Source organism: Diplotaxodon limnothrissa, linkage group LG3 (genome assembly GCF_057381915.1).
Source record: "Diplotaxodon limnothrissa isolate DT_005_m linkage group LG3, D_limnothrissa_male_GT1.1, whole genome shotgun sequence".
Classification (NCBI taxonomy): domain Eukaryota; kingdom Metazoa; phylum Chordata; class Actinopteri; order Cichliformes; family Cichlidae; genus Diplotaxodon; species Diplotaxodon limnothrissa.
In genome coordinates this window covers 30304934-30326689 of record NC_140598.1, presented here as the reverse complement: position 1 = coordinate 30326689, position 21756 = coordinate 30304934, and the positions used below count along the sequence as shown (strand labels likewise).

Sequence of the window (21756 nt, the reverse complement as noted above, 5' to 3'; positions counted from 1 at the left end):
GATGAGAGGTTTTCAGAAGAAGAAAGTGTGTACATTATTGTACTTTATTGAGCCCCGTGGGGAAATTGCTCTCTGCATTTAACCCATTCACTCAGTGAAGCAGTGGGCAGCCATTGGGCGCCCGGGGAGCAGTGTGTAGGGATGGTACCTTGCTCAGGGGTACCTCAGGGTAGCTGTTAAGGGGAATCGAACCCCCGACCTTCCGATCATGGGGCAACCACTCTACCTACTGAGCTATCCCTGCCCTTCATACAGCTCTCTTATCATAAAGGATGCTCCAGTGTTTACTCTGCTAATAGAGGTCATAAAGGAAACACCGCTGCATGTTTCCCTGTTATTTAAAGAATCAAAACAGCTCTGATCACAACTACTGTTTTTCGGGTTTTCCATTGAGTCATAGTTCCTGGTACCAGGTACTTTTTAGTATCTGCTCGGCTGGGGTTTCAAACAATCTGAGAAGGTATTAAAATGTCACCTTATCAGACTGCATGCCACCGATTGGCTGATCAGTGGCATCACTTGATAAGTCATGAGAACATCTCATTCATAAGTATCCAATCCGCCATTTTAAAACGTCAGTGTTGTGCCGAAAAAGTCATTGTCTACCAAATACAGATTTTCAGTATATGCCAAAAAAGGATTTCCCATATTTAAACAAATGTACATGACCTATAATACGTGAAACACATTACAGATGGATATAAGTAATGATATCATGTCATTTTGAGCCACAAACCACGTTCCTGTCAGAAGGCAGAAGCTGCAATCAGTTTTTGTCAAACTGATGTATCCTTTATTTATCGAGTTAAAAAGTCTAATTTAAATTAAAAATGTATTTTTTGAAGTAATCTGGCCAAGAGGATATCAGGAATTACAAAAATATAACACTAGCTTTATAAAGGTATATGTTATGTTAAAATAGGCAATTTTTAAATTTGCAAAAACTGTTCACTAACATGTATTTACAAATATAAGTAAAGACATTACACATAAAAAACTACAGACAATCACTTTTGGCACAACTGTCAACAAGAGAAACAGCTACATAAAATAACACTGTAGTCCCCGAATTCGACGAATAGCCACAGACAGAGTGAAAATGAGTGTTGTTTGGGCCACATGTGGCACAAATGTCACAGCACTGCTGACAATTTACATATAAGAGGGGAAGATGTGGCTGAATTGATACAGTCTGATTTATCCAACTTGTGAAAGCAAGTGTGAGCCAAAAATTACACACAGGCAGCTTGCTGAGGAAACTCCCTCTGATCCAGCTGAATCATCTCTGCTCTGGAGTTTTTCTTTAAAGCATATTTCAGTCTTTCATGAGATGTGTTATCCTGATGACATGATGTTGTGATTTGGCGCTGTATAAATACAATTGAATTGAACTGTAAAACACTAAGAGCAAAGCTATAGAGAAAAAGAAAAAAAGACCCAACAAAAAAACAGGTTCGAGCTGACAACGCACTACTGAATAGACTCATCTGATCACATTTTTAACATCCAGAGTTTGTGCTCAGACACTTACACGTTCTTTAGGCATCATTTAAATTTAAATGATAAACTTGTTTTAAAGGAAAAAAATGATTCAGCAGATATTTTTGAGAGAGCTTGGATGGTAGCTGTTCTCCATAAAAACCACTTTTGCTTTTGAACTGTGCAGCAGTGGCGCTTATGTACAATCCAGGCCCTGAGGTGACGGTTGATGATTGCCTGGTTCCTTTCAGAGGTCGCTGTCCCTTCAAGGTGTACATTTTAAGCAATCCAGGGAAATGTGGATGTAATGTTGGACCCAAGAAACATAAGCTGGAGCGAATATGATGACAGCAGAATTTTTATTTAATACTGTGGTTTTTACTGGGACACAGACACACCCGCTCTCTCTCTGCTGTCACGTCCGCTTCCCTCCTCCGACTGTCACTGCCAACATATAAAGAGACACAATCACTGTCAGATCCCAGCACACCTGTTCACCCCGCCCCTGTGCCACCCCAGGAGCTCACTGCGTCACCCCTCCTCTGCAGCTGGCCAGAGACCACACCCACGCCACAGTGGAATAAAGGTCTGGGTAGCATGTGACGCCAGGAGCAGCTATGCCTGAAATATGCAGGTATACACGGGGAACCCCAGTAGTGGAGGAGCCGACGAAAACCAGGGCGTGTGTGTTGTGCTGGACAAAACAACCAGTCTCCAAGTGCATAATACCACATGTGACAACCAGAGATGGGCAGTAACGCGTTAACGCGTTACTGTAATCTGATTACTTTTTCAAGTAACGAGTAAAGTAAGGGATTACTATTGCAAAAATGGTAATTAGATTACCGTTACTTTCCCGTAGGAACGCTCAGTTACTGCGTTACTAAAACCGTGATTTTTTTGCGAAAATGTCTCATGACAATGACGTAAGCGAGTGCCACGTTCGTGCAGCGTGAGGGTTTAATGGGAAACTCACAGAGAAACTCGCGGATTCTTCCACTGACCGCTCCGGCACACCTGCACCAGAGCACACCTCTGCCTACCCTACTCCTGCTTTACAGGTGAAAATAGAGCAACAGGACCGCTGAGTCTTTGACTTTATTTATGTTCTGCCATGTTTTACTTGCATCTATTTGAAAGAGTGAGTGTAAACAAAAAAAAAATATTTTATGTGCTGGAATGTGCAGAAAATAGGTTTAAATGTTAAACTAATTTCTTCAAGTCAGAGAATGTTGCATATAATTAAATTTTTGCTTGATGCATAAAGTTAAAAGATTAAAACTAATAAAACAAGTTTTAAAAAGAGACTTTTCCATTTGATTACATTTTGTATGATGGATTATGCAGAAAAAGTAGAGGAAGAGAGGCACTCTCATCAACATGTGCTTTCACTGACACACACACACTTGTGTTGGATTTTCCCACGGAGAATAGAAATGTCATCCCGATGAGCACGCCACACAAAGACGCCGCGGTCAGCACCACAGAGGACAGGAAGCCCCTTATAATCCAGGACTACAAGAAGAACAAAGGAGCTGTTGACTGCCTTGATAAGGTAATGTAAAGTTTCATCGATCCTGCATGTATTTCATTTTCATTTATGTGAATCATAGCATTTTGTGTACGACAGATTCAATATGTTCCCAATCTCTTATTTATTGTTCCTTTTATTGCAGTTTACTGGCACATACACCTGCAAGCTAATGACAGCTCGTTGGCCTGTGGCACTGTTCCACAAGATCCTTGATGTGTCTGCTTTCAACGCATATGTGGTGTGGACAGCCATCAACCCAACCTGGAATCAGGGGAAGCGTTTCAGGAAGAGACTTTTCCTAGCAGAGCTGGGGAAAGCTTTGGTGACTCCTCTTATTCAACGGCGCCAGCACATTCCCCGCACACCAGCCTCTGCCAGTCTGGTGAAGAGTGTGCAAGCCCCAGCCCCAGCCACCGGCCTGGCTGCTCTCCCCCAACACAGACACGAGCAGAAAAGGAAGCGCTGTGAGCTCTGTGCCCCGAGAGACAACAAAACAAGCCTGAGATGCTGCAAATGTGATGCCTATGTTTGCAAGGCCCTCACCTGACTGTCACATGCCACACATGTGCATGATACACACACACACACACACACACACACACACACACACACACACACACACACAAGGCTTCATGTTGAGTTTGGTCTTTGGTTTTTTATTTACTTTCATTCATTCGTTTTGTAATATGTTTTCAGTGCCCATTTGTATTTTTACTGCAGTTAATTCATATTAATATTATAATATTAAACACTACTTTGAGACATTGTTCACAGATGAAGAATGTTGAATAAAAGATTTGTTGGTTGTTGTGCTGATTTAAGAGCAGTTAAAACTGGCTGGTCAATTTTGAAGAATGGGAACACTAAAGTAAGGGGCGGGAGGTGAACACGACAGGAGCGTTTAAAGGGACAGTTCACCTGTGTGCACTCTTTAATCTTCTCACCATTCAAAGACACACATATTTGTAACTGTGACCTGTTTAGTTTATAGAGCTGGGATAAGCTTTATTCCCTGTGTCCCTGAGACCCCCGTGATAGTAATATATGAGTCTTTGTGTTACTTTACTGCTAATGTACATATTGCAGCTGATATTTACTGACCTAGAGCAGTAGGAGCAGGCCTACACATTACATCTTAAGCCTTAGCACCGCAAATCATATAAATAAAGGGACATAAATGTGAACTGCTGACAGTTAAATCTCTTCTATAAAAATATCAAAGATTATAGATGTGACCTGGCACATGGTTTACAGGTTAAGCAAAGTGAAGTGTTTTCTTTATGCAATGTAATATCTATAAAGTGTTAAACAGTCCTGATAAATCTGTGCAGCTCTGTACTCGTCTGGACTCTATTTATCCCCATTGCAAGACCAAAGAGGTGACTTTACCTTTAGTAATGTGAAAGACGTGACTAAGACTAAGTTCCAGTCATAGTCAGGTGTGTGTGTTTGTTTTAGTGTTAATTAAGGCTTGTGTGTTTTTTCTGCCAACATTGCCAATGTTCACGCCTCCTGTCAGTCAACATTATTGCCTCATAGAACACAAGGTAAGAGCAGAATAAATGTCATAAACATTGTCCATTTGAAGCTGGAGATTTTTCCTTCTTTTAATTCATATTAACTTGTTAACAATAACAAGAAATTCCCTGGATTTACCCACTGTGAGATAAAGTCACTTGTTGGATTGTGAGTTTAACTTTGCGCACTTTAAGACTAAAGGAATGAGGAAATAAAAGGAGATGGTAGTGGAACTTTTTTAAATATGCATTTGAAATTCTAATCAGTCAGGAACTAGATTCTCAAGATTCCAGTGTAATTAGATCTTCCTGAACACGAGCAACAGCATACCAGAAGAACAAAGGCTTGTATAATCACTTCTCTAGAAAATAACCATGGCTAGTATGATCATCTCTCATATAGACTATTGTTTCACGTCCTGGTCACTTGCTTGTCCAACAACACTTAAAACTATTGAAAACATTTATAAAAGAAGTTTAAAACTACTTGACAAAAAACCGACTTCCCACCACCACTGTCATGTGTTAAAAAAACACAAATTACTGAACTTCAATAACTTAGTGAAATTTAAAAGAGTGTGTTTAATATATAAAGTCTCACGCTCCCTTTCTCCACCACCACTAAAGCAGTTCATTAGGCATAAAGAAAGCTCAGACAGGACCACTCGAGCTACAACCCCACAGACGGACAGAATTTGGGCAGAACGTCCTTTCTGTCCAGGGTGGCCATCTGTGAAAGAGTCTTCCTCAATCCATTAGAGAATGCTCGACATTCAACTTCTTAAAGGCACAGGTTAAAAACTGGTTATGGACAAATCAAGTGTGTGATCATGTATAAGTTGTACAGTTTTAATGTTTTATTTGGGAAAAGAATGGTGTGTATGTGTGAGTTTGGTGATGGAGTTTTTATTATGAATGAATTATGAATTTTTTATGAATTATTATGTTTATTTTTTATGTTTTATGGACAACAGATGGAAATTAGCCCTTGGCTATAATCTGGTATGTTTACATTCATGTAATTTTTTTTTACATGTAATTAACATGCACTTTCCTAAATAAAAAAAAAGTAGACAATAAAAACACACAATCCACAAAAAGAGGTTGTTGCAGGAGTTTTTGATAAAGATGTGCTTTTCCTCTCAGTGGGCTGAGAGAACAACAGTGCACATTAGCTTTAACTCTGTTTTGAGACTTGAAAACAAAAATTTATATATTTAACTCTCCAAAAGTTGATTCTGTTCATTCAGACGTAGCGTTTTGTAGGAGAAACGTTTCATCTCTCGTCCAAGTGACTTCTTCAGTCTGTATTTAACTGTTTAATAGGAGAGGACTCTCGGGTTGGACTTCCATTGTCATCTTTCCAGTTTCCTTGGGAGTCCTGGAAACTGGCTTTTGTTCAGAAGGAGAGCGATAATTTGAATTCGCAAATTTTCTGTAGATCACAAAACCAGCAACAGTAGCAACAAGAAGCCCAGCAGAAGCTGACAGACCAACCATCAGTTCAACAGATCCATCCTCCGTGAGTCCTCGTGGCTGACCTGCAGGTGAGAAACATGCGTGAGGTGCTGTCAGACATTATCAATTAATAAATGGAAGAAGCAGTGAAAGATCATAGTAAACTTTGGAATTTGTTTGTGTTAGTTTCTAATTTGTTTGTAAATTGTAACATCACTGATCAATAAATTTACATTAAAAACACTTGACACGATACTTAAAATGAAACCAATTTAAAATCATATAAACAGACTTCTGATCTTCTTACAGTTTTAAGGTATGATGGCTTTTGCTTTATTAAAAAGGAAAAAAAAAGGTTCATTGTGTAGATTTCATCTAACTTAGGCTAAAGATGCCAAAACTTACTTATAGATTTAACTTTCAGCTGCACTACATGCTGGACTTCAGAAACTGCTCTCTTACGGCGTCCAGCGTGAGTGCCTACCACATAACACTCATATGTTCCAGTGTCATTAGTGGTGGTGTTGAAGAGAATGAGGGACACATTTCCATCTTTAATTTGTGGATCACTCAGCTTCACTCGGCCACGAAAGGATGGATGCTGGATGTTTTCATAGAGGCGATTTTCTCGGTAGAAGAAAACATGCAGATTTGTTCCCACATCTCTCCTGATCCATGATAACTTTTCGATTTTACCGATACTGGAATCACAACACTTCAGTAGTGCATTCTCTCCAGCTTCTACAACTTGTTTTTGGTCTAAGTCAAACAGAAAAGAAAGAAAGAAAATATTTATATAAAGCACGTCACTGTCAAATGAGCCTTTGACGCTTTGACAGTTTAACGTTCTCTTTCCAGAAGAAATATATCTCTGAGCCATAAATGTACAATGTCACGGCGGTGCTGCTCAACCTTTTTTTTAATCTTATATATCCATTCCACCAAGAACCAGTAGTATAATAATTAACTCCATTTATACTATTATACTCCATGTTAGTGTTGTTCTTAATTCAAATGTCAACATTTTCCCATGTTTATCTACAAATGAAATGCAATGACTGACTGTTCATAATCCTTTAAAATTAAATTATCATCATATCAGTTGTCAAGTCTACCTTGGAGTGACTCAAAATACCTGCTTAGCCTGAAGTAAGCAACACAAGTTTCTTGTTAACAGAAGGGGAAAAACCCGAACAGGAAATTCGTTTTCTTTTCTTTCAATCCAGTAGATAAAGGTCGAAAGTAGTAGAGGTAAAAAAGAAAGACAATAATAGGCAGACACTGCTAGTGCTTAATAAAATATAAAACAATATAAAGTTTAAATATACTGTTTCATATCATCAAGCAAAAATGCATTACAGAAGGAGAGAGGGAAGAAGCACAAATCATGCACGTATTTGACATTTGGTTTTACTGGTCTTAATAACTACTGGGTTATAATCAGTGTTGGGGAGTAACGGAATACATGTACCGCCGTTACGTTTTGGGGCATGTATTCTGTATTCTGTAACGGAATACATTTTAAAAGTAACCTTCCCAACACTGGTTATAATGACCTTTTTGAAGACATCAGTGACAAAGTTATTTTAGAACGGTTACTTGAGTTATGAGAGCAACTGTCAGTATACTACAGAAAGCACAGCTTGACCTGAAAAAAAATATTTCAATTAATTATTTTCTATATAATTTTCTAAACTTGTTTGCGTATACTTGTGCTGTTCAGCTTACCATCGAGAGCAGAAGCAAATCCCCAAAAATATGTAGTAAGGAAAAAGCAGAGGAAAGGTGTTAAATCCATGGCTGTCACTGGCTGTGTGGCACACTTTGGGGATGTGGGAAATGAAGACACAAACCTTGGACTCTTTGTGATGAACAGTGCATTTATTTACAGTGGTGTAAATAATTCACACAAAAAATTGCCGTGCACTCCCTTGACTCCCGTGTCGTGCCGTCTCCAAAAAGTCCATGTTTTTCTTTGCTCCCCTGTCTCCTCTCTCTGGCCTTTCACACTCCTCCTGGGGGAGACAGCCATAAAGTAGTGATGGCCCGCTTGAAGCTGACGCTCCGGTGCGTGTGTCGAAGCTTGATTTGTTTGGCCAGAGTCACGTGATCAGTGACGTCCGATGCTTCATTTAATGGCCTGTATTTATATAGCGCTTTACTAGTCCCTAAGGACCCCAAAGCTCTTTACATATCTGACTGCCTCGGTATCTGATTCAATGGTTTATAAGGAAGCGAATCATTCGCGGGATTTGTGGAGTGTTTTGATGGTGACAGATAGCGAACCACTGATATTTCTACTGAGAGATTTGGAGCCAGCGAGGAATAGAGTAGGTTCTGTTGTGTGGGAATATTTTGAGTTGATTTTGGTCAATCGGGTGGGTTTTCCAGCTTTGTGTTCTTGTTGTTTGCTTTTGTTTTGTGCGTGTTTATTTTATCTGACAACGGGACAAACTTAAAATGTCAAAAATCTGCTTTTCATAATATAAATATTGTGGCGAGCTCAGACAAGGAGGAGACGGAGGTATCGTTTGGTCGTGCTTCCCGTGAGCTAGCCAGGGAGCACAGCCGTTTTGCAGAAAAACACACTGCCGCTACCTAACTGCTCAGCGCGGCAACAACACCAACACACAGGGCGCCCTCTGACCCCGGAAGGACACACCGTCGCAGCGAGAGGGCGTCACCCGTCACCATGGCAACATACACAAAACATAACTGTACAAACAGAACCCCGAACAGCCCTGAGCCGCTACAATATCATTAAATAACTTTAGAAAGACTTCTATTTGACTCTTTACATTTAATGTTATAAAAAGAAATAATTTATGTTTTAAATAATCTTAAACTGCTAGTCTGCAAAAAATGTGCAGCAATTGAATTTATTTATTCTCATTAGCTGATAGTTTGTGGGGCCCAGATAGACCATATAACTGCATCTCTACCAGTTTCTGTGCGCTCCAGCCTCTTCTGTGCCATGTGAAGGGATTTTCCTTAAGGCAAGAGAACTTAGAACGCACACTAGAACAAATTCTCTTCTTAAATACAAATGGAAAAGGGCTACTTTAAATGCATCATGTTTTTAATTTGCAAGTTCATAAGCATTTTCCCTTTCCAGTTCACAATCAAATCTACCTCCAGGTCAAAAATATGTCTGGGAAAATTTCCCAAAATATAATATTATTTATAAAAATACCCGTCTAGCGATTAACTGCATAAGTACATGGAGGCGGGACCTCACAGCAGAAACATACTCCATAATGTGTTGTACATTATCATATGTATATTATATGTAACGTGGTATTTTTCAATTATTGTATTTACCAACATCAAGAAGTCACAAGCAAAGAAAAATCACACAATGGTGCATGTTTAAACAAGCAGAGTTTACTGCTCAAAATTATGTATTAAAGAAAAACAACATTTTTGTCACCCCAAAAAATACACGTTTAAAGCAACACAAAGTGGCCCAACATCAGACAGAATTCCACTCTGTAGAGTGGGCAGTCATTATGAAGCAGTTGGTTTTATTTTGTGGATTCAAGCTGCTCTTCATATTTTTGGCCACCAGATGTCACCAGAGAGGACTGTGTTGAAAAGCTTCGAGTAATGAACCGTTTTTCAATCCAAGCTTCAGTGCTTCAGAAAGCTTCATTTGGCCATCACTACCATAAAGCCACTTTTCTACAGCAGGCATCTCACTAAGAATACTGACGTGGAACCTCACGCAACAATCCACCGTCAAAGAGAGCTCCACCACACTCCTAAGTAGCTCCTCCTACAGGCTGATCAGCTGCAGGTGCGTAGCATGATCTTCAGGTGTGGTCAGCCACCTGGCAGGGCCACATCCACCAGGCATGAAGGTGCCTATCACACCGACACACATACACCTGCCTATACATACAAGCATGAAAACACAGGAACTGCAGCACAGTGCAGCAAAAACAGATAATATAATATGAGTCACCAACTGCTCATGGACCCTCGGTTCCTTAGACCCAGGTGTCATGGTCTGTGTGAAGGCAGGCAGGAAACTGACCCAATATGCAGACTCACAGAGGCGGAAAATTAAACTCAAAGAATCTCAGGTTTATTGCTGGCAAAAAGGAAAACAGAAACCAAACTGGAAAGCTAGAAAACAGAACACACAGGCTAGGATGGGGATGACGCAACAACGAACGGGAACACACGCAGACATTAAAAAGAGAGGTGGGAAACACGGCTGACAGTAATTACAAATATGAGGTGGGGAGGAAGCAAAACAGAATACAATGACCTTCAAAGTAAAAATCCACAGACTAAACTCAGAGGCACAATGCTAACACAGAACCAAAACCTAAGAACTAACAAAGACACATCAAGAAATCTAAGATTAATAATAGAAAACAGAAAACACTGGCGTCACCGACCCAGGACTGTGACACCAGGTTCCTGACAATGGCATGGAGAACAGACTTTGACATATGACAAATATGACAACCTCTTTCTTGTAACAATATGGGACTTTAGTGCCAGGGAGGGATCTAGAGGGTGGAAATCAAAGATGCATTGTATATATGGTTAAAATTCATCAAATGCAGTTAGTATGCACGTGTTTCATATAAATATAGTCTATAACTTTATTTTCTTAAGCCCACATAATTAAACATTTGAGTTACATAAAACATGTGAATTTTGACTTTATGTAAATAAGTACGAAAGCTACACAATGTGTGGTAGTTCATGCAAGAATAAATGTTTCACATTTGTTTTTTATTTGAAATAATCAAAATGTTACATCAGGGGTGGGCAACTCCAGGCCTCGAGAGCCGGTGTCCTGCAGGTTTTAGATCTCTCCCTGGGTCAACACACCTGAATCAAATGATTAGTTCATTACCAGGCCTCTGAAGAACTTCAAGACATGTTGAGGAGGTCATTTAGCCATTTACATCAGCTGTGTTGGATCAAGGACAAATCTAAAACCTGCAGGACACCGGCCCTGGAAAGCTAGAAAACAGAACAGAACTGTTTCAAGCCCTGCTTTCCAGGCCCAGGCTCCAGGTCCAGGCCTGCGTTACATGCTTGCATTTACACAAAATATCAGAAATCTGCAATGTCATGAAAGATTTTTCACCAGTAGTTTAGACCTGATTATTCATGCCGATTGCCGTTTTTTATTTTCACAATCTCTCATCCTGTTTTGCTTCCTTCGTCCTGTTATGGCTGGTTAGTTCCTTCTGTGTTCCCCAGCTGCCTGCACTTTTCATTTGTATTTTGCACACCCATATATAAAGACTCACTTTTAGTTAAGGTTCCATTCTGCCTCAAGAGTCTGAATTTGGATCCACATTTAGCGATGTGCAAATAGAAAAGTAAACCAGTATTGAACATTTTTATCAGTTTTATTTAAAATGGGTTCCTTTATTCAATGCTTTGTTTTAGTGACATCTGGTGACAGAAAAACATTTTTTCAATAATCATATGATGATTGTTTTTTTTTTTTTTTTTTTTTTTTTTTTGCCTGTCCCGTTTGGCTCTTTTGCCATCAGAATTGTTGTCTAAAGGCAAACAAAGATGCCCAACGGATTTACTTTACCAAATTGACCATCCCAGCCTTGCCGTAATGGTCCATTTGATTCACCTTTTATTGTTTATTTTATTTTCACTTACTGAATACGGGACAGACTTGACTGGGGGAAAGAAGGGGAGAAAGAAAGAGGGAAAGAGAAACAGCTGAGAAGAGGGACGGGGGAGAAGGGCAAAAGACAAAAACCAACAGAACGGGCAGAGAGAAAAAAATGCATATATCAATCACCTGGATCACCTGCTGAGAAAGAAAAAAGAAAGCAAGCAGAAGAGAACAAGAGTAATAGAATAAACAACATCACAATGATATATGGGAATATGACAGTAAATACTAAATGTTAAACATTATTGTGCAGCACATAAGATCAACAGAACACAGTGTGCTTTGAGGTAGGAGCCAAAAAGGGTGTAGTTTGTGGGTGTGATCACCCGTGTGTACACCTGTGAGCATGGACGCGCTTGTTTTTTGTTTTTTTAAAAGGTTCCTTCATGTAATAATCTGCTAGAGGGTGTGGGGGGGCCACAGCCCCGTCCTCCAGGGCGTGAAGCAGGTGTGGAGGAGATCAAAACTCCAGACATCCAGAGGCCCCCAGAACACAAGAGACCAAGGAAGACCAACAGAGGGGCAGCTGCGCCACTGTCCCGGAAAGAGCTGAGGAGAGTCCCAGATGAGGGCTCACTCAGCAGCCGCGGAGCAGAAGCCAGGGGGAGTTGCAGTGACGCGCCCGTGAGCTCCGCCGGCAGCCAGCTGCGCCTGAGTGACCGAGCCCCAGGCCGAGAGGCTGGGGGCACCCCACCTCCGAAGTGGCCCGAGCGAGCCCCAGGCTCCAGGCCCCGATAAGCGGCCGCCAAGGAGTGAGCCGGTGTGTACCTGGACGCCCATCCCCGGACACAAAGAACCACCAACACACCGATGTCTGAGGGGGTCCGCCACTGGCAGGGGAAGTGGTGGTAGGGGGAGATAGGCCTCCAAACCTTGGAGGGCCTGAGATGTCCCCAGAGAGGTGGCGCCTGACACCCAACCTGACATATAGACACAGACATACAGGCACACACAGATACAAACATCCATTCCCACCCTCATGCTCTCATATGCACTTACTCCACACTCAACCAACGTGGAGACAGACATAAAGAGACGTTGTACACACGATCACACTCCCCAAGCGTACTCTACAAACCGGGTCTAGGTGCCCCCGCCCCTGGAGGGGGGAACTGCACCCAGACCCAGGTGGTGTTTCCCTTTTCCCTGCGGTGGGGGGAGGCAGACCGCCCCGACTCCGCAGCAGCAGGAAGGCTCCACACTCCAGACCGCAGTCGGACGGCCAACTCCTCCTCCTAGTCCTAGCCCCCCTGCTCCAGCAGGTCGCAGAGAACGGGGGTGAGAGAAGACTCCGAACCTCCCTCCACCCGCTCATTGTAATGTTGATGCATGTGTGTTCTAAGGTGCATTTAAAACCCAGGAGGGCTTGGAGCTACCTGCCAGAGAGCAGCAGGTAAGCGCATGGTCCCTCCTGCTAGCCCTCAATGTCTACGTGTATTTAAAATTGAGAGGTGGGCAACGATGCCAGGGGTGGGGTGTACACCCTGATGGTACTTTGGACTCCGTGTATCGTGCCCACCCCCAAGATCCTATATGTATGTGTAATGAGAGTGTGAGTAATGTGAATGTCTAAGTTGTGGGATAAAATTGAGGCAGAGGCAGCCAGAAGGGGACAGAGGGGGGGGTAGCCTCCTCTGCACCCTGGTGACATACCCCTACTCCAAGGCCCTGCATGTGTGGGTGGTTGTGGTGGAGCGGGAAGAGGGAGGCAGCCTGAGATGGGGAGGGAAGGAAGGGAGGGGCAAGTGACCCCTCCCTGGGGCCAGCTCCCCCGCTGACCCCAGTAGGCACCCCCATACTCCGCGACCCGCCAGGGAAAGGGGGCCCAGGCCCATCCAGACCGGGCCCAGTGCAGCAGCGCCGCCCGGCCCCACAGAGCCCGGGACAGTCCACCCAACCCCACCACAGAGAAAACTGCACCCACCCCACCATCCACTCATCTTCCAGACTACATAAGACAATAAACACCCAGGCTGAGATCTTCCTCCACCTCTCCTGTATCTCCCCCTCCTGCAGAGGCAGCTCCTGAGGAGAGGAAAGCTCCTGCAAGATGTGACAATCTCCCCCACCAGTTGAAGAGCCCCCCAGGTGGCTCGACGCACCGGCGGCACCCTGCTCCAGGGCTGGGCCCCCATGCACCCACCCGCCCACAACCCCGGCAACACACCAACCAGGACCCAAGCCCCCGAGGCCCGGTCCGGGTCCCAGCCCAGAGACGGAGCGCCCCCAGAACCTCACGCCCATCCCGGACCCACCCAGGGGCAGCCAGGCTACCAGGTCAGTAACCCACGTCCGTCAGCACAGACCCTCCCCTAGCCCCGCTGCACGCAGCCGCGAGGAAACAGTCACCGGAGAGCCAACAGAGCCCCTAACCGGACATGACCGCTACCCCGGGTTGAGCCCCCCAAGGAAGATGCCTCCGGGGAACCCCCCGACGCCCTAAGCCTGTCCCTACCCCCACACCAATCACAACAGTGAAGGCGGGACCAAACTATGACCCCCCACCCCCACTAGGTGATGGAGCTGATCAAAGGAGCCCAGAGCAATTGATCTGATGTGGTGGCAGAGGCTGTATCAAGACTAATGTAATCTAATAGATAATTTCTATATTGGTTAGAATTAAGATTATTTTTATTTTTCCAGTTCATGAGGACTGTTTTCTTGGCTATGCATAGGGCAGTGAAAACCATATGGGCGATATTCTTTTCTGAAGTGACATTATCTAAGCTGCCCAACAAACACACTAAGGGGGAAGTTGGAATGTTACATTTCAGACACTTCGATAAGTCTTCACATATCTCGCGCCAAAACTTCTGAACTGGTGGACAGAACCAAAGAGCGTGGATATAATTGTCCGGTGAATTGGTTTGGCAGTGTGAGCAGTTGTTGGTAGACGTAAAGCCCATCTTGAACATCCGATGACCTGTATAGTGCACTCTATGTAATATTTTGTATTGAATTAATTGAAGACTGGGATTTCTAATTAGATGAAAGGTTTTTAAGCAAATCTGAGACCAGAAGTTTAGGTCTAAGTTAACTGATAAATCCGCTTCCCATTTTGCAATAGGAAGTGATATTGATTCATCTGTTTTAGAAAGCATTCTGTATATTTTGGATAGTAATTTGGGGGGTTTAAGAGTAAGAAATTGAACCACACTTGGTGGTGTTTGTAGTTCAACTTGACCCGGTTTAAATTTCTTTTTTACTATGGATTTAATTTGTTGATATTCTAAAAATCTTTTCTTGTTGATCCCATATTGTGTAACTAGTCCGTCAAATGAAATAAATTCTGTTCCTTCTAGTATATGTTCTAAATATTTGATTCCTTTATCACTCCAATCTGAAAAGTTTATCATATTATTGTTTTGTAATATGTCAGGGTTGTTCCAGATAGGTGTACGTTTGCATGGGATTAATGAAGACGCCGTCAATTTTAGAAACTCCCACCATGCTGTCAGAGAAGAGCTGATGTTGATGCTTTTAAAGCATTCATGTCGTTGGATGTTTGAGCTGATAAATGGTAGGTCTGAGATCTCTAGATTATTGCAGAGTGCTTGTTCTACATCTAGCCAAGGTTCATCTAAGAGGGTGTGTTTTAGCCATCCTGAGATAAACTGAAGCCTGTTGGCTAAGAAGTAGTGCTGAAAGTTAGGCAGTTCTAGTCCTCCTTTATCCTTGGTCTTTTGTAGTGTTTTTAAGCTTATACGTGGGGGTTTATTTTTCCAAAGGAATTTGGACATACATGAATCTAGAGATCTGAACCAATCTTGTGGCGGTTTAGTTGGGATCATTGAGAATAAATAATTTATTTTTGGTAAGACCATCATTTTTATAGTGGCAACCCTTCCCATGAGTGATATGGGTAGACATTTCCATCTAGCCAGATCATCTTCTACCTTCTTTAAAAGTGGGATATGGTTTAATTTAGTTAGATCTGCAAGCTTGGGAGAAACATTAATACCTAAATATTTTATATTTCCCGATTGCAGTGGTGTAGAAGAGGAATTATGGAAGGAGCAATTAATCGGTAGGACTGTAGATTTTGACCAGTTAATTGAGTAATCTGATATTCTTGCAAAAGAGTTTATCAATTCAATCACCCCAGAGATATTGGTTTGTGAATTTTGGAGAAAGAGTAACACATCATCCGCATAAAGGCTGATTTTATGTTCCACGTTCTTGCATTTTATGCCCTTAATTACTGAATTCTGTCTAATTGCTGCTGTTAGTGGTTCAATAAAAATTGCAAATAGTGAAGGGGAGAGTGGGCATCCCTGCCTGGTGCCCCTCAAGAGACAGAAGCTGGAGGATGTCTGGTCATTTGTTCTAACACAAGCTGTTGGGGAATTATATAATATTTTTAACCAGTTTATGAAAGAGGATCCAAAACCAAATTTGTGTAAAGTTGCAAATAGAAATTTCCAGTTAACTCTGTCAAATGCTTTTTCTGCGTCTAAAGAGAATATTGTAGTTTCTAGGTTTTTACTGTATGAGTAGTCTATCAAATTAAGTAATCTACGTGTATTTGTTGATGAGTGCCTACCTTTTATGAAACCAGTTTGGTCAGGATGAATTAAGAGGGGGGTTATTTTCTCCAGTCTCTTTGAGAGAGCTTTGCAGATTATTTTAAGGTCTACATTTATAAGGGATATTGGACGATAGCTTGAGGGATATACAGGGTCTTTGCCTGGTTTTAGCAGGAGATTAATGTTTGCAGAATTCATATTTGATGGAAGTCTGCCCTTTTCTTTAATTTCCAACAACGTTCTGTAGAAAACTGGTGCTAGAATCGACCAGAATTCTTTGTAGAATTCTGCAGGAAAGCCATCTGGACCTGGAGCCTTATTATTGTGCATACTTATCAGGGCTTCCTGGAGTTCACCTGGTGTCAGTGGTGAATCCAGTGCCATTGCTTGAGTGTCCAATAATTTTGGAAGAGTTATGTTGTCCAAAAACTGATCAATTTCTTTTTTAGATGGGTTTATTTGTGGTGAATACAACGTTTTATAGAAATCCCTGAAAATGTTGTTTATTTGCATCGGATCATATATTGTGTTCCCAGATGAATCTTGAACAGCACATATAGTTGTTTTTTCTTTATTTATTTTTAGCTGATTTGCTAGAAATTGACCGGATTTATTACCATGTTCATAATTTTGTAGGCGTAGTCTTTGTACTAAGAATTTTGTTTTTTTTATCAATTATCTCATTTAATTCTAGTTTTGTTTTGCGTATTTTGTTCAATGTTTCCTGATCTTGGTGGGACGCGTAGGCTTCTTCTAGTGATTTGATGTTTTTTTCTAATTCCTGAATATTTTTGTTTTCTTTTTTCTTTTTATGTGATGAGAAAGAAATTATTTTACCTCTCATCACAGCTTTCCCTGCTTCCCATAGAACAGAAGCTGATGTTTCGGGAGTGTCATTATAGTTCAAATATGAAGTCCACTCTTTTTTAAAATATTTAATAAAGTCTTCATCTTTAAGTAGTGATATATTAAATCTCCAGTTTTTTCTTGGCGTAGTATTATTCTTGTGCATTAGTGTTAAAGATACAGGACCATGATCGCTGACAGCTATAGGGTGAATCTCAGTGTCTGAAATGTCGTTCAGCAGTGAGCTGCTGACCAAAAAATAATCCAGACGAGAGTAGGAGTGATGGACATGTGAGAAAAAAGTATATTCCTTACTGGTGGGGTGAAGGGAGCGCCATGCATCGCAAAGACCAAAGTCGCTCATATACTGTTTGATTATATTTGTGGACTGCCAATTACGCTGAGTTCCCGCTGTATTGAGCCTATCCATGTCTTCATTTAGTTCAAGGTTGAGGTCACCTCCAAGAACAAGTGTGCCATCTAAGTGTTCAGAGAGTGCACTGAAAAAACCGTGAAAGAATGAGGGATCATCAACATTTGGACCATATACACTTGCAATACATAGCTTTTTATCACGTATAGATAGTTTAATGATTAAGAATCTGCCCTCTGGATCTATAACTGTATCGAGTACTGTGAAATTAATATTTTTATGTATTAAAATTGCTGCTCCCCTTTGTCTAGAATTATAACAAGCTGAGAACACATTAGGAAACTCAGGTGTTTTAAGTTCATTCGAACCTCTAAGAGGTCTGTGGGTCTCTTGTAATAGGACAACATCTGCCTGTAGATATGATGATTGTAACTAGGGTTTGGGTGAATGATATGTAATTTTGGGAAAATGGCTTGATTGGTCAGTTGATTCTATAAACTTATGTAATGTAGTAGTTGGCTGTAGAAGTGCTTGGGGAACAGAGGGTGCTGCTTGTGTAACTAAGGAGGATCTGTCATGAACCTCTACAGTAGCAGTGCTGTGGAAGGGGACATTGATTTTTACGAAGCATCTCACATTGTGTAGCAGTACCCATTGGTTTAGACCAGCCATACAATCAGTCAGGGGAAGAACAATTATTGTTCATGTGTGTTTTTCTGGCATTTTCCCTGAATGGTTCAGGAAAAATGCAACTTCGAGTTTGAAGCTTGTATCTGTTTCATATCAGCCATCATTAGTTTAATTATTTTAGAGAATTAAAATGATTATTTAGGAAATGCTTAGGAGAATTACCAGAAATATGGATTTTATGCTTGTGTCTCTGTAAAGCACTTTGAATCACCTTGTTGTTGAATTGTGCTATACAAATAAACTTGCCTTGCCTTGCCTTGCCTTGCCTTGTGAGGAATGGTACAAAGCAGCATAAGCCTGACTCTCAGAACTAAATCAACAACTGTATTTGGCTGCCTAACTCATTTTTAATAAAACAATATAAATTGCCATTCTTGTGCAGTTTTACTCCTCTAGGGGGCACAGTTACCCCATTACAGGCCATAACAAATATATTTTCCTAAATACGCCACCATCTGATCTTAATCTGTTACACAATGTTAGAGGCAAAAGGTACAGAAACCTGTGTTTCTGGCTGACTTTTTACTAAAGGTATTTCAAAGACGTAAACAAGAAGAAAATTTGTAGGAAAGAACCTTAAAATAATTTTTTTTTTGGCATGTAAAATACTTTTTTTTAAAGTTCTGAGTTCAGGTTAACCCGTGAAACCTGAAAGCGGGAAACTGGAATGCAGGAATCAAAGAGTAGCCAGGAATATTGCTTAGTCTGGATCCACTAGGATTTCAAGAAGTGCTGCCTGACTAACAACCTGATTTAATGTCAGGGCCTAAATGACAGCTGAACCTGCTAAATCACTTACACTTTCACTTACTTAATTCGTTAATTGCATCGCTCTCTTTTTTCCTTTTATCTCATTGGTTCAGATTCTTTGTCTTTCCTATAGAATAGCGACATTCTTAAAAACTGCACCAATTTTCTTGGTACATTTTCTGCTGTGCACCTCAAGTAGTGGTGAGAGAAAACCACACTACACTGTAAATCTCAAAGAGGAAGGAGGTGGGCTTAACTGCTGTAAGAAATAGTCTGAACCTCATGTGACTTAACGATACGATGGGACAAACCACTCTGCTTTGCCTGCTCTGTAAGTATAGACATTTGCCTATATTATAAAATAATTAATTATTAAAATCTGTCTATATTATAAAAATTACATTACTAATGTCAAAGTTGTACAAAAAGAACACTAAGCTTTTACTTTCAAAGTTGCAGACTTTAATTTTACAAGACAAATTGAACTCTAAAACGTGAGTTTCAACATAAGGAAACAAATGCGATGACCAAATGTGCAAAAAAAAATATTAACTGTTTAAAAGCTGGTGTATGAACTTTGTAGCTACCGATGAATAACATATTCTTTTGTGGGGGGGATTTTACTGTTATATCTTTTTCACACATTTGAGGTATGAAAGGCATAAACTTCAAGAAAGAAGAAAAGAGCTCTCAGGATACAATCACCGTTGAAATGACCAGAAGAGGTCACCTGTAAAACAAAACACTAAACATTAAACTGGTTAAAACTTTTCTTTTGAATGTGATGATGTTTTCATGGATTTAAGCTGGATGCACAGATGCCTTCCTTTGGGTTAAGTTACAATACAATACAATTTTATTTAGATAGCACATTTAAAACCAAAAGTACACCAAAGTGCTTCACAGTAGTGCAATAGTCATTGTTATTAAACATTAACAAAGTACAAAAACAAGCACTCGTACTATCAGATGGGAAGCACTATTTAAACCAGGAGTGTGGGTTAAATAAATTGACCAGATGATCTTAAGGCTCGACTAGGAGTATACAAGCTAAGAAAGTCGGCAAGATAGCTAGGCACAATGTTATTTATAATTTTAAAGGTAAGCAACAAGATTTTAAAATTAATACGATATTTGATGGATAGTCAGTTTAAGTCAGTGTGAACTGGAGTAATGGAAGCAAATGTTCCAGGAGACAAGCCGCAGCATTTTGAACAAGCTGAAGTCTATGAAGATGGATGGCAAATCCAATAAAATGAAAACAGCGGGGTGACCTGAGTCAGCAATTAAAAGAAGATCATTAAAGACCCTCTGCAGAGCCGTTTCGGTACTGTGGCGTGGTTTAAAGCCAGACTGAGATTTATCACTAATACTATTTGTGTTTAAGTAGGCCTGTAGTTGCAATAACACAATTTTCTCCAATACTTTAGATAAGAAAGGGAGTTTGGAGATCAGCCTATAGTTTGCAGGATCATTCTGGCTGCTCTTTTTTTTAGAACAGGTTGCACTATCACATGTTTAAAGCGGGACACACAGCCCACTAGTAATGATAGTTCATCATCATCCAAGATAGAATATAAGGCCCAATTCCAACAAAACCATCCACCATCCAGAATTCGAACTGCTCAGCTGTTTAATTAATCTCTTGAGGGTGGACAGTGAAATTGGCTCAAACTGATAGAAAGTTGACATTCATCCTAAAGTAGGAAGAAGATTCACCACAGAAGGGTGTAAAAGTGAGGCCCTTGATAATAAATTTTTTTCTTGTAAAATGATTTAAAAATTGCTCACAGAGAGCTGCGGAGGCCAAAACTGACATTCCCGGACAAGGATTGATCACAGAGTTACAGATTTTGAACAGGATTCGGGGGTTGTGGCTATTAGTCTCAACAATATCCAACAGGAAAGCAGCTTTAGTGAAAAGAAGGAAAAGAGACAGATAGAAATGCATGAGGCAAAACATGAAATCTCAAGACAATAAAATGAAATTGGGCCAAGTGTGCAAAGAAAATCTGAAGTGGTTTAAAAGCTGTTATTAATTACAGTGTTTAAGATGTACTTCTACCTTTGACCTGTTTCAAAATTCTACATGTTGTATGAGTATATACAAAACTATATAGAAAGGAGATGGATGCAGTTTTGTTTTGTTCAAAAGTTGAACGAAAAGAAAACAAAGGAATTGCATGTTGAAGTGTTTCAAGACTGTTCTATCAGCCAAAATTAGCCAAAATTAAATTATTTCCCTCATATACATGACCTTTGATGAACTCCTTAATTATGAGTTTGGACACCTTACTATGTATCAATAAAGACATTGTTCGATAATCATGGCTTTTCCAAGGGTAGCCCTAGTGAAATGTAGGCAGAGATCAAACCCAGCCATTTTTAATGGAAAATGAAATGAAAATGAATCGCCTGAAATATAACAGAACCCACACATTTCAGAAAGCAGAAAAAAAAAAATTAAAACGATTAATTGACATCCGAGGGGGAAACAGCTACTGTTAATTATGAATGCATCTTGTTAACTGAGCTATCTAGCAAATCCCAGAAAAACTCATTGGTTCTACCTGCTTGTGCAAATTTGCCAAATATGGTCTAGTTTGTTCTGCACAAGCTGTCACAGTAGCTACTTCCTTTATAAAATATGGTATCTGATCTTAACCAGAGTTAAAACTAACAGACTCATTTCTCTGCAGTGCAGACATCTTTGCTCATCAGCAGATCAACACAAGGTAAGTAAACCTCTTGGAAAAAAGTAACATTTTCAGTGCGTGTGTGTTTCTATATTTTTTTGCTATATTACTAATGAAATATTCACACGAAATACAAGAATGTGAACATTCTACACATGATGCAATAACAGTGAGTGTAATAAATTCTCTCACAGCTCATTTGACTGTGAGTCCCAGCAGCTC

The 21756-nt window shown here is 40.6% G+C and overlaps 1 protein-coding gene across 1 annotated transcript in view; it reads right to left on the bottom strand.

The window, feature by feature from the left end:
- The window catches only part of LOC146635296 (butyrophilin-like protein 2), a 614223-nt gene that overhangs the window by 236170 nt on the left and 356297 nt on the right, over positions 1-21756 (bottom strand). The gene's annotated exons all lie outside the window — the stretch shown is intronic.